At 44.3% G+C, this 14,093-nt stretch overlaps 1 pseudogene; it reads left to right on the forward strand.

The window, feature by feature from the left end:
• Window positions 1–13,755: 13,755 nt before the first annotated feature.
• LOC138505283 (5S ribosomal RNA) lies at window positions 13,756–13,884 on the forward strand (annotated as a pseudogene).
• The last annotated feature ends 209 nt before the right edge of the window (window positions 13,885–14,093 follow it).

Genomic DNA, 14,093 nt, shown 5'->3' on the forward strand with positions numbered 1-14,093 from the left:
TCTAGCCTTCTGCGCAGTTTGCTATAACAGAGGCCCACGCTGTTTGCTCATGGCTTGGAACAGCAGCTATGGGTGTCTGTAATGTAGAAACGAGACAAGGGAAGGGGCAGAGGTTGACTGATGGGAACCAACAGACAAGCTCTGTACAAAAGGGTCTACAAACAGTACAAGAGAAGATACTTACAGACAAATCCAGGAAAAGGAGGTTGATAGCAAACCAGCAGAAGGAAATGAAGGGAAAGTCGTGTAACAGGACTGGATAGCAGAGGACAGTAAGGAACAAGGATGAGAGCTCAGAGGAGCAGGAAAGCAATGAGCAAGCCCACAGGAGCAGGGCTGTAAGGTAGAGAGCCCAGAGGGAAAGGGCTTAGGGCAGCAGAGTAAAGCAGGCTGCACGGCAAGGAACCCAGAAGGGCCGGGCAGCAAGGAGTGAGCCCTGAGGGGCAGGGCCGCTGACCGTAGAAGGTTGCAGAGGACTGTAGAGGGCTGCTAGGTCGAGAACCCAGCGGAAAAAGGTAGGTAGTAAGCAGCGGAGCGTGATAAGCTGCAAAGTAGGAAGCCCAGAGGACAAGGGCTGTATGCAGCCGGAGTGAGGCAGGCTGCAGAGCAGGGAGCCCAGAGGACAAGGGCTGTAGGCAGCCGGAGTGAGGCAGGCTGCAGAGCAGGGAGCCCAGAGGACAAGGGCTGAGGCTGGAAAGCAGCAGAGCGTGATCAGCTGCAATGTAGAGAGCCCGGCAAGGCAAGGGCGGAGGCTGGAAGGCAGCAGAGCGTGATCGGCTGCAATGTAGAGAGCCCGGCAGGGCAAAGGCGGAGGCTGGAAGACAGCAGAGCATGATCGGCTGCAATGTAGAGAGCCCGGCAGGGCAAGGGCGAAGGCTGGAAGGCAGCAGAGCATGATCGGCTGCAATGTAGAGAGCCCGGCAGGGCAAGGGCGGAGGCTGGAAGGCAGCAGAGCGTGATCAGCAGCAATGTAGAGAGCCCGGCAGGGCACTGGATCCAAAGCCGGAGTAAGGAGGAACCGCAAACCAGATCCGTAGCTCAAAGCAACAAGGTTCCGGGAAGACTCCTAATGCAAGAGACTGAGCTCCTGTAGACAGCAGCATTTATACCGCCCAGCCCAGCACAGAGGCAGGCTAATTGGCCGCACCTGGCTAAGCACACCTGTAGACAATCGGTCACCTCCCTCTCTGTTCCTGAGCTGGTGGAAGCAGAGGAGATCCCTAGGGCTTCTGGGGATTGTAGTTCCGAAGATGGCGAATAGGAATGGCCAGGAAAAGATGGTTATAGCCAAGTGCTTTGTGGTAAGTGTAGTTAAAGCCTCGCAAATGGGAAATAAGTTCCATATTGTTTGTAAATGTATGCGCCCATGGTGCAGGCATGACACATACTGATTCTGTTAGGTTTGCTTCCTTTTGTCAGTCCCCTTTTCCGATTTCCTGTAGAGCAAGGTACTCTGGGTGTCATGTCACATGAGAAAGGGGTCTTGTTAGAACAACAGGGATTGGATTCCTTGCAACACACTTCCTTCGTAACAATCCCCTGTGGCATTTTTCCATCAAAGGGACAATGGCGCCCCCTCATTCTTTGATTCATCTTCGGACCATCAAGAGAAGAAGCAGTGGACACCTTTGGACTTCTGGGGAAGTGCAGTGCATTACCAATCCCTCTACCATAGAGGTGAAGACAAAAGGCATCCAAGAAAGAGGAGAGCTCTATCCACTAACCATCCCCATGGAACAGTGGGTTGACTGCTATTTGGCATTCGGCCAAGGCCTCTCTGTGCTGACTGCGCTGCTCCCATATTGGTGCCAGGCAAGCGCCATGGACTGAGAGCGCAACAGGAATACTGAAGCATCTCGATTGGGAATCCCAGCAACCCAGAAGTCCAAGATCAGATGGAATTCTGTTTCACTGCCTAAAGAATTCTTTGAACTGCTTTGGCCATACTTAATGCCCTTTGAGCTGGCACATGACCTGTGGTGCTGCTTTTAGAACGCCAAGCACACTTCAAAACCCTTGCTTTTTCTCAAGCCATGCAGATGCTGGTTTTACCCATTGTCGTGGACTGTCTCAAGCAACCCGACTGCAGGCTCGACCTTTGAGGGAGCAACTGGCTCAATTGCAGATTCAACCTGCTGGAAGCTATCGTACTCACCAACACAAATGCTGACTCGAATTCAGCAGAAGGCATCAACTCACAGTTGAGTCAACTGCCGCACAAACCACTGGAAGACATCCTATCACCATCTCTAATGCTGGCTTGACCCTTTGGGAGCCTGAACCGTTATACGGACTCGACATTGGCCACCAGTAGGTTTGCATCAACTTGAACTGCCTCGACATCGGCTCGATGATAGCTAAAGCAGCAAGAAGCCTGGTGTGACAGTGTGAAGTCTGTAATGACAAGAAGAAGGCAGTATGAAGAAGCCCTGTCTCCTGGTCCAAATCTGGGCCCATAGTGACCTTTAAGCCCCCTTCTCTGCCTTTTTCTTCGAAGACATTCTTGAACATTGGCATTTTGCCAATTAGAGCACCGCATCTCATCTACCCAAAATGCGATTCTACAACAGTATGCATTTTCTGTGTTTTCTTTGCAGAGGTGGGTTTTTGCTGGTGTTGTTATTTGATTGAATTATATTTTTGGGATTTAAAGTCTTTACTTTCATGAAAAATTCATTTCTTATGAATCATTGTACTTAATTTAATTGACTTCTAAGTGTTATCAGCTCTCATTCATCCCAAATATATAGCCTGCCCTCGGCCTGCACAACCACATTAGGCAAATGAGGAATGTATTTCATACTTTGATGTTTCACCTTTATGATTGGGATCACTGTTGGCTTACTAATGGTGTGTAATTCAGTAGGTGGTTTAGCCACTACTAATCTCTTTGGTCCCGAAGAGGTGCAGTTATTTTGGTGCAGTTATTGGAGCACCAGAATCAACAACTCACTTCCAAACAATATTTTTACAGGCATTGAAATATAACTAACCCCAACCTTAATGCCACCAGCAGTCAGGCTACAATCTGTTTGGAAAGGTATCACCCACAATGTGCTTTGGTGATGTAAGGAACCCAACATCCTGATCTATGGCCAGCACTCCAATGGTCTTCAAAAGCACTTCTCACCTAGTAGCCAACCAAAGAACATCCTAGCCCCAGCTGACAAGCTTGTAACACCACTTCGGATCTTCTCTCCAACTCAACCACACACCTGATATTCACGACATATCGAGATTTGGATGTCACAAATGTTGTTCACAAATGGGCTAGTTTGTCAATGGGCCCTTTGGTGTGGTAAGGTTAGTGTTAATCTGGCAGGTGCAATACATGATTTGTAGATTTTAAACACTGATTATCTATTCTACACCAATATTTTGTGGTTCTGGACAAAGGTTTTCTTCAAACTCTCACGCCTGGCATGATGCCCTCTTCTTTTTTTAATTGTTTTTTATTGTGCATTTAGGTTAAAAAACAAACCTTTTACACATTTAATACATGATAATAAAAGAAAATACAATGTCCACCAATAAATAAGTGCATATACATGAATACAATAAGTACTTGTACACGAAATGCCATGCAACAGGTAAAATAAAAAAGCCAAGTAAAACCAATTAGCTTGATCTCCCATGCTGTGTTGATCAAATGGACCGCAACCCTCCAAACATGGAATGCCACTGCCGTAATCACAACTCACTCCAGCCGCATCAGTTTTCTCCAAAACAGGTCACCTGTGATGCAATCAAATTTTGAGATAAAATTAGAGTAACTTTTCATGTAATATTGTTTTGAGAGCTCACATTGTGTGACTAGATGGGGGATGATTGCACAGTTGGCCTGCATAGGGAGAATAGTCTCTCACCTCTAGGGAATTTGGTCCATCGACCCATATGCCCAAAAGTGAGCAAAATATTGAATCGAAGATAAGTGATAAAACAACTTAACTGGACCCAATATAACTTTGTTAGATAAAAACGTGGAAGGTTAAAACGAAAACTCATTTTGCTGTTCAAGGAAACATGTAGATGTTGATGAAACATCAATATTACTACAGAGGACCCTAGATTTGTTCTTTAGAATTAGTGCCCAGTTGGGAGTGGATAACACGCCATCCATGGAATAGATCATATGCTCCAGCTATGAAGTAGAAGTTATCCTCAACTGGGCTAGGAACTTGTTATTCCCATCATGGGAATAATAATCAGCCAGCAGGGAAAGCAATGTGTTAGAAGAATTTTGTGAGCCAGTTAAGGTGATGTAAAGTTTATAGCGTTGTGTGAGCCAAAGTGAACGTATCGAAGGGATGCCCACCTCACAGCAGAGGACCTCCACTGGGACAGACTGGGGAACTCCCAGAATAGATATCAATATCTTAACCTCCAAGGCATTCATTCAAGTCATCATATGTGGAGGAAGAACGGCTGAGGCGCAGTGGATCCCAGAAAGAATACTTTTGCGATAGATGGCAATTTGGCCCTCAATATCATTCACGCCCATTTTCCATATAAAACGTTTGAGTAGGAACCACTTTTTCAATGTCTTGTGCAGAACGAAATTGACATAAAAGTCACGTGGTGGAGAGTATCAGAGATGGAAACCTAAATAAGTATAACATTCCACTATAAAGACTGGAGGGGGGTGTCTGTACTCCTGCTCTCTATATAGCAGAGTAAAAGCGCAGAGTACCCCAGCCAAGGCTCTCTATTCGGTAGCTGTGGATGAGCAACCAAGGCTTAAGCTCTCAGGAGGTGATGCAGGCTTTTTCTTAAGTACAGTGTAGTCCCCAAGCACCCACAAAGGAATGTCCACACACTATGTTAGTGAAAACACTGTCTTTATATAAATAAGGCTTATATTATGTACAATAACACACTTTGTGCTCTGACAAGTCTAAAATGGTAAATATATACAGTATCAATGTGGTACCACAATTACTCTTGATTCTATTAAAATGCATCAACTGTACTCAGTTCAAATGTCATACAAATCAGTTAATACAATGAACCAACAATAGACATAGGAGGAAAGCAGGGTGGTTAAAACAATAGGCATAATACTGGGCCCCTACCACCGGGCATAGTTCTGTATGAGTATCCCCAAACCTGGGCAACCTGTAAATAAAGATATAATGCAAGCCCAGTCCATATATTGTTTATTTGATTCTTAATTTCTTCTATAAAGGTTCTACCACCCCAAAGTACATGGAATAGCAGATTTCTTCTTTGGGTCATCAACAGATCCTTCTTGAGTGACCCCCTTTAAGGCAGGAGTCACAGATCGTCGATATTCCTCGAGGAAGGTGAACCTTGGCATTGAGAGTCATCAATGAAAAGGTTTGATGGCATCGAGGCAGCAGCTTTGGACCTGGGGGCGCTCATTGATGATCAGTCCTGGAAATCCTGCGATGACGAGGCGTGTGGTCCACCTCTGCAATAATAGTTGCTACAAAGAGTCACTGAAGAACTTTGGCCCAGCAAAGGCGTCAGATCGTCAGCGTCTTTGTGTTCTTTGGGTGGCAGGAAACCCACCAGCGGATTCTCCTCGGTGCGTCGGTGGTCTCAACTTTCTCCGGCAGGACAAAGCACTCGGCGGTGCTGGCGAGAGAGTCCTTGGATTCGAATGTCTTAATCAATGGAGCTTTGCGGCTCCGGTCACCGATGGCACAGTGTCAAGCTGTCCCCGGTTCTGGGCAGCACGGATACGATGGGCCTCTAGGGCTCACGGCGGTCCTCCGAACCCTGGTCGTCAACGGTGGACGGAATGTCCGGGTGCAGTACTTCGGATTCCTCTGTGGTCCCCGTCTCCGGTCGACAGACTTTCGAGGGCTGGCTTTCAGGGCGCTTCGGTGAAGTTTTAGCAGTCTGCACAATGTTCCCTCGTAGCTCGGGGAAAGGTCTCCTAGCCAGGTCCTCTCTTGGATCAGTCTCGAAGTCATGGGGGCTTTCAGATTGCGGTGAAGGCAACAGCAGTCATCCTTCTTCTTCGGGCTCAGCGGTCGAGATCAAGCATCAGTTTCGACTTCAGCTTCTGAACAAATTATAGCTGTGAGAGGCCCCCAATATATACTGCTGTGTCTCTCATTCACTCTGCTAGGGCACACTCAGGCAACCAATCACTAAGAAGGGCATTCAGGCAGCCAACCAGTCTCACAGTGCATTCATACCAGTTTCGGGCAGGGTTGGCTCAGTCTTTGTGTCACATACCAGAAACTAGACACCCATAACAAGAAGTGCATATTGGTCACACACTCCATTCACCCAGGTCCCACCCCAAGGGTGTACCCACAACATACAGTCACTGGGAAGGCTCCAGCCTGTCTGGCCTGGACTTAGGCTGATGGACCTAAAATGGCGGTGAAGTCGATCTAGAATCGGAATTTTGCAACACGGTTTTCTTTGCAGAGCGACTAGGCTTAGGCCAATATATACAATAAAGGAGGCATGATGTGATATCCCATTTAACAAACCCTAAATTTGGCCTAAGCCAAGCGGTAAACTACTTCTAGTCACTTTACAAGTAACTCCACGTCTCAATGTCCATACATCCTGAATCACTATCATCAGAGATATTGATCGCCATGAGGTCAGATACTGAGATTTCTTTCAGCACAAATTCATTAGGGATTTTCTCTGGGGCGTATACCTTGTGCCCTAATGTACCCATCACTTGTGCACAACATCCTCCTATCATCGAACATATACAAGGAAAACATTGTATACAACAAAAGAAAAACAACAGAATACCTAAAATAATCAGCAAGACTGAACGTAGCTTCCATCCCCAAGATCGCAAGAAGGCCCAGAACCAAGCGCTAAGATCCAAGTCCCCCTAGGAACATGTACTTCTGAACTAAGGACGTGCAGATTTTGTATTGCCCTAAAGATCGTTGGGGTTGAATCTGGCATGAAAACACAGCAAGCGGACCCCACTAATTTACATACCCCACCACGCTCAGCCAGGATGACGTCTAATGCCATCCATTTCTGAAGTGCTACTAACCTTATTGCTTTTTGTTCTAAAGTCATGCTATAGAGTATGTCAGTGGTCCGGTTGATGGTCCTCTCCAGTACTCTCGCTAGTCTTCTGATATCATCAGAGTTCAATATTTGCCCCCAAAATGGTACGAAGGATTTAGCTACATCACCCAGAACTTGTGCTGAAGTATCACCATTCTCGTCCCGCCTAGGATGAGCCTTTGAAATTTCTACAGTGCTAGCAATTAATACCCCAGGTAACAGAATCCCTAAATAACAAGTTCCCTGCCAATCCCTAGGTAACCATGGAAATGCTACATTACCGCAAACAAAGTAGACAGGTTCACCTACATACAAAGGTCTGTCCTCACTAGTCAAGTTTGCAACGTTTGCGCACTCCTTGAAATCACCCATTGACTGAGTACCATTTCTCTGTATGCAGAAAGAAACTGAATCAGGGCTGTGGTTAACAATATAAGAAGGTGGCGTGGCATCCCTATTGCCTATAGGAGCCATCTAGAAAGAGATCAGAGATTGAAAAGGAAGGGACAGTCTATCAGAAGGCCTAATAGAAGCAACATTAGGCTTGCTCCTATTCGCAAAGAGTGAGCATCCCAGGGGCGTTAGAACACGTTTCTCAAAGTCATTCAAATTAGTTCCATCAAAGTTCCCCGAGATGCTATCATTCCATCGGCCAAAGAATAGTGCCGTTAGAGAGGCATAGCATGCAGTACTCAAAGGTAAAGGATGAATATACCAACCTAGCCCCTTATCCCCATGTTGCGGTAAATGAGAGCAGACCCAGCAATTGGACTTGTTTAAAATGGCATGTGTGGCATTCATGATAAGTAATAGAGTATAGTTGTGGTAACTCTGTTTGTACTCTTCTCCAGTGGGTATAGGGGTTAGACCCCAGCCCTAATAATCTCTCCAACATTCTATTCAAGGGGGATCCTGTAACTCTTGTTTAAGAATTTTGTTTCAACATGTTCCTTCCCCCTTCTGTTGGTCTACTGCATACATACTTCCAATTTATAAAAAAAAGGTTCACAAAACGATCCCTTAAATTATCAACCTAAAGCGATCCTCAATGCGGATAGTAAGATATTTTCAACTGATCAACTACAGCATCTTGATTCGTGGGAAAAGAAAACAGGTAGAATATCACAATGGCAAACTGGCTTTCGCAAGCATCATTGCACTTCTTTGAATGGTTTTATTATGAAAGCCATACTTTTACTTTACTTTACTTTACTTTACTTTATTACATTTGTATAGTGCTGCCACTGACCCGGAGGCTTAAGGGCACTATCGGTCAAACAATACAGACACATAGGCAGAGAGGACAATAAGCGGAGAGAAAAAAAAACAACACAGTTTAAGAGAACCAAGATTTGGGCAGAGCAACTAATTAAATAGGAAGGTCTTGAGTCTTTTCCTAAACATGGTAATTGAACATTCCTCTGTCAAAGTTAGCAGCAAGATATTCCAAGCCACCGGCCCTGCTACATAAAAAGCTCTTTTCCTGACCTGAGTGAGTTTATGTTCACTGTCTCATAGTATTCCAACTTGACGAGGGGTCAGGAAGGGATGGTATTTTCTCCCTACCTGTTTAATCTGTATTTGTGCAATATCATGGATTCTTTACATTCAGCAACATAGGCGACCCCAGCATTCACAATCTGAAACCAATTTGGCTCGCCTATGCCGATGATTTTTAAATTTTTTATCTCACACTGATAGGACTACAGAGCCTTTTTGCTCCATTTGCTAATTTTGCACAGGAACAGAAGCTTAAAATCAGTCCCAATAAAACAAAAATACTACACTGTACAAATTAGAAAATCACTAAACTGTTTACTTGGAGAATTGATGATTTAGGGTGATTTGTTCAAGAAAAAAAAACAAATCCCAAAAGGCCGATTATTTTTTCTTTTTCCCCCTTTGACCGCACATATATGTGGGGGAGACCCTCCACAGATTCCCTTATCCCTCCACATTTGTTATTAACTTTCCCCTTCCCCCACATTAGACGCCCACGGTAGTGGCTGTGTAGTTATGGTTAAGTTGCTAAACCCATAGGAAGAGCACTTTTTTGGCAGCTTATAACTTCCCTCCACCTGGACGAATCCACACCAATCTTTGCAAAAAAAGTATATGGCCTACTCTGAATTTTTTGCAAAGTTTGGTGAAGTTTGGTCTAGGGGGGTGGGAAGTTATAGGGGGGTCCCACATTTCTTTTTTTCCTATAAACTGAATGGGAAAAAAACTATGCTCACTCCTAGTTCCCAAACCGCTTGACCGATTTTCACCAAATTTGCGGCAGAAGCAGCGGCTTGATCCCAAAAGCGTGCTTCTGTAAATTTGGTGAAAATCTGTCTGGTAGTTTTTTTTTAAAATGACCAAAAGTAGGTCACAAAAGTTTTGTGATTCCTATGTCTGCTCCGCGGACGTACTTCTCTGTTCGCTCAGTGGACAGGACACCGATTAGCTAATCGGCTTGCGTCATGTCCGCAGACATGCGATGTGTCCGTTGATTGGCTGGGATGAAGTGTGAGGTGCGTCGGATTGTTTCGATGCGCCAGCCATCTTGGATCCGTGTTTGGTGTCCATGGACATCGCAGTAAAACCTTATTAAAAAACACAACATTGCACTTGTCAAACTGATCAAATAATCTCTGGGGAGGTGAAGGGTGATGAGGATGGAATGGGATATGGCTGCAAGAAGAAAAAAAGGGTATTTTTTTGTCACAAAAGTCCGAAACAGTTAGGATGTTTGTGAACAGTCCTGTGTAGGAACGGAAGAAGTGGTTGATTCCATCTTCGCCTCCACACAAAGCACTTGAGAAGATTGTGTTTGATAAAACCCTCAAGAGATCTGTCGGGACTCACAGCATTTTGTCACACGGTAGATTTGGAGGTGTTCCACAATATGTGCCTAAAGTACAGGCCAAAGAGATTGCATTTCGACATTCAAGGGATGGAGATGTATAATCATGGAATTGCGTGCAATTTTGTTCCGAGTACCCATACCTTGTCAGAAAACATTGCCAGCGTGCCCTGTCCACCTAAAACAGAGCTCGTGGAAAAGTTTAAATCCAGGTACAAATCATTACCATCTGTTTTTTTGATCAACAGTGTTTTTAAGAAGTGCCCAAATAAAGCATCCAATTTATATGTTAAAATGTATCCTCTTTGTTAATTTTCTTTTCAACTATTCCACTTTTTACAATTGTCTTACAATCCCACAAAAGGGATGAGACCTAGGCTACTTAAGTGAAGGAGTCCGTCACCTAAGCATAGATGGGGCTATTGCTAGAAACACTTTAACTCTTTTTTGTGGACCCTCTACTTCAATGTTGGAGTAGGGCGCATTCTGTCATTGCAAAGTTTCCCTACCCCTTAGCAGCACCACGATCATCGAGCAAGGGCAGCCCCCACATTTTTCCTACTTTGCACATGCACAGGGATGGTCTTAGACCAGATTGCACCCCAGACAGGAAGCATCATTGGCACCCCCCAAAATGTTGGCAGATGTGCTAACTTCAGAGATGATGAGGAGGGGCAAACTTGCTTGTGTGGGGGCATCTACCTTCTTTACACATTCTGATGAGACTATTCTACTGCAGCTTCAATGTTACAATCAGTTATAACTCTCGTTCACTCATAAAACCACTCAGAAACCACACACTTAAGCTCTGCTGTGAAAATGAAGGGCCTCCTGCCCCTACACTTACAATCACTCCCCTGTCATGCAAGAATGAACACCCATCTGATTTCAGTTGCCTAAAAATGTATGCATACGTTTGCAGGTGCTAACAATAAAATGCTTTACATTGCCAAATGCCGGTCATTTGTTAAATGTGTTGGTGCCACCACCATTTATTTTCTGTGCCATGTCCTTCTATGGCTCTGTTCGTCTTACCAAACATGATGAACGGAAGAGGTGTGATCGCTGGAGTCTGAAATGTCTTAATAAGATAAGGGGAGGGGGTCATGGGGTTTGATGTGTTTTGCTTAAGATTCTAGCTCTCAGATCTGTATCACTGAAGCTTATCATGGGTATTTGGCTGGGCTCTGCTTAATTCACTCAAGGTGAGGGGTTGGGTGCACATGGGTGGGTGGGTGTTCATTCTAACCGGTGGCTGTGCCCACCATTTATCCACACCCTCTCATTTGTGTCTGATCTGGTACTTCTTCAGTGCCTGTGTGTGCCTCGGCATGTGACTGGGTGCAACACAATGATGGGTGCAGCTTTGTGTCTGTGTGTGTCCTGTGCAGTCTCTTAGCAAAACCAAGCAGCATGGGGAAGCCTGGCTTGGGGCACATTTAAGACAAATTTCAGAGTGCTAGGGAAGCGAGGATGACCCACAAAATATATAACCGAATGTGGGTGCTGTATCACTTCGCTGTACAGTGCTTTTAGCCTGCAACCTTCACTAATTTTCAAGTTGATTGCATTATTTCAGTGACAACACAGATGGTGAGGCAGAAACGTGAATGGTGGACTTGAAAACTAGATTGTTGCTTCTGCAGTCTGCAACCCCAACCTTACCTTGTGGTATTACAGAGTAATACTACATTTCGCATGCCTGTTCCTCTATATTGTTTATATTGGTTTCCCAATATTTATTAATATTAAATAGAAGCAATTTCAGGTTATTTTACACTCTTAATTGAAACGCTTCATGTTTTTAAATTGATGTGTTTGTGCTACACCCAGAGTACGGCAAAGAAAGGGCTATTCATGTCTGTGTTAAAATGTAATTAAAATAATAATGGAGTCATACTGGCGCCCCCTAGAGCCTGGCACCTCAGGCAGCTACCGGCACTGCCTGATACAAAGACCGGCCCTTCATGTGCATCAGACTTACAGTTCTCATGGATGCGGTGAGGCAAGTTGTTGCAAACTAAGAATGTATTTTGATTCTGAGTAAAGGTCATCAGCTTTGAATTTTTGCTTCCGAGCTAAGGAAGCCCACGCATCGGACACACAGTATAAGGTTCAATTGTTTTTTGACCTTCAGAGAAAGGGACCATTCCAAAAGGAATTCAATGAAAGGAGGGTTGTAATAATGTAAGATAAGGTTATGCATTCCAAAACTGGACTAAAGAACATGTAAATTCAGTTTATGAAAAATCGTTGGTGCGAACGGAGTCTGTGTTACGGTCTGAGTTACGCCAAGAGAATGGAAATGGCCGATCGAGCTTCAACTTATCATTATCTGACCATTATTTCTGGGTTACATTCTACTCGGTTGTTCTGTGTAGCATATTGCAATGAAACATAAGTATAACCTTTGTGTGTAATGTTCTTTCTACCGCCCAGATGGGCAGGCCAGGATTGAGATGCATGTAGACCACTACTTGGTTCTCCCAGGTTCAATGCTAATATTTCATTAAAATGCCATCTATCAGCGCATGGAATTGTAGCTTCAGCTTCCGTATCCCGTTTAGAGTTGATCATACTACATAGCGATGTCCTCGGAAGCAAATTGTGTACTACTTTCCACGTTGTTTTCTCTCTGTTGACATTGTTTCATGTCTGTGCTAATCGTTACTTTAAACTCTATGCCAAATGAATAAATCGATAGATAAATTGTAATAAAGATCAGCTAGTGAGACACATTTCTATTATGTTTTCGAAACAGGTACATCCTGCCATTCTGCGATTGTCATAGATTCCAGGTGCCAACTGACGGGTTCTTTAACCATCAGTTGCAGATACTTGTGAACAACTGGATATATTTGACTCTTTTTTGGGATGATCGCCAAGGGCCCAAATGCCCTTATACTGTACTAGCGATTAGGATCAACATAACATCCTTTATGGTGGTCTAGCCCCTAGTTGATGCACAAGCCCTAGAATTCACTGTGCGACCCAAGCGCTTCTTTTACCCAAAACGAACACCTTGTGTATGCAAAAAAGAACAACGGGTGACTCAAGATAAACATTTTCAGATCGTGAGCGAAGAAACAAATTTCCAATTTGATTGAACATGCAATAGCCGGATGTTCTCAGAGCGTTTATTGTGAAATAAAAGTACTTTACAAATTGTACAGTCTTGTTGTTTCCTTTTAAAGTACGGTTTAATATTCTGAATTGTGACATGCTGTGTTGATTTTCGGGTTCTGCGTCACCTCACATAGGTGATGACTGGCCGCGTTTGGCTAAGCTCCCCAGGAACGTCACTGAGAAAGGCGGAGAATATCACTAGGTTTGTTGATATGAGGCTCAGGGGCGGGGCATATGATTTAGTGACGTCAGGGCAGTTCACCTTAGGCCGATGCAGCAACGGATAAGATTAGCACAAGATGGCCGCGTCCTGCTGCCAGATTTTGCATGTGTACAAAAGAGGAAAACTAAGGTAAGGTGCATTGGAAATGTTTGTACGATCGATCAAGGTATGTATAAAAATGCATGCCCGAACCCTCGGGACAATAATATTTTCTGAGCGTTGCACTTGTCAAACTTATAAAAATAATCTCTGGGGAGGTGAGGGGTGATGAGGATGGGATGGGATATTTCTGACCTGATTCCGAATGAGTTTACAAAGTTTGGTGGGATTCTGTCATGAGGGGGCAAAATTAGAGGGGAGCCCCAAAATAATGTAATGGCATATAAATGAGGTGCAATTTGATGAATCTACACTTAATTTGGCAAACTGATAATAGATCTAGATATAAATGTTTTTGCAAAGTTTGCTGGGATTTTGTCAAGAGGGGGCAAAATTAGAGGGGGTGTGCCAAAATAATATAAAGGCTTATAAATGTGGTGCCTACAGCCACACCACACTGAATGCGCCCAATCTCGTCTGTTCTTGGAAGCTAAGCAGTGTCAGGCCTAGTTAGTACCTGGATGGGAGACCGCCTGGGAATACCTGGGAATACCAGGTGCTGTAGGCTAAAAAAAAATAAAAGTATAAAGGCTTATAAATGAGGTGCCATTTGACGAATCTACACTTCATTTGGCAAACTGATAATAGATCTAGATATACATGTTTTTGCGAAGTTTGGTGGGGTTCTGTCAAGAGGGAGCAAAATTAGAGTGGGGGTCCCAAAATATTGTAAAGGCTTATAAATGTGGTGCTATTTGACAAATTTACACAAAGGTT

Source organism: Ambystoma mexicanum, chromosome 11 (genome assembly GCF_040938575.1).
Source record: "Ambystoma mexicanum isolate Mex_15411 chromosome 11, UKY_AmexF1_1, whole genome shotgun sequence".
NCBI lineage: Eukaryota > Metazoa > Chordata > Amphibia > Caudata > Ambystomatidae > Ambystoma > Ambystoma mexicanum.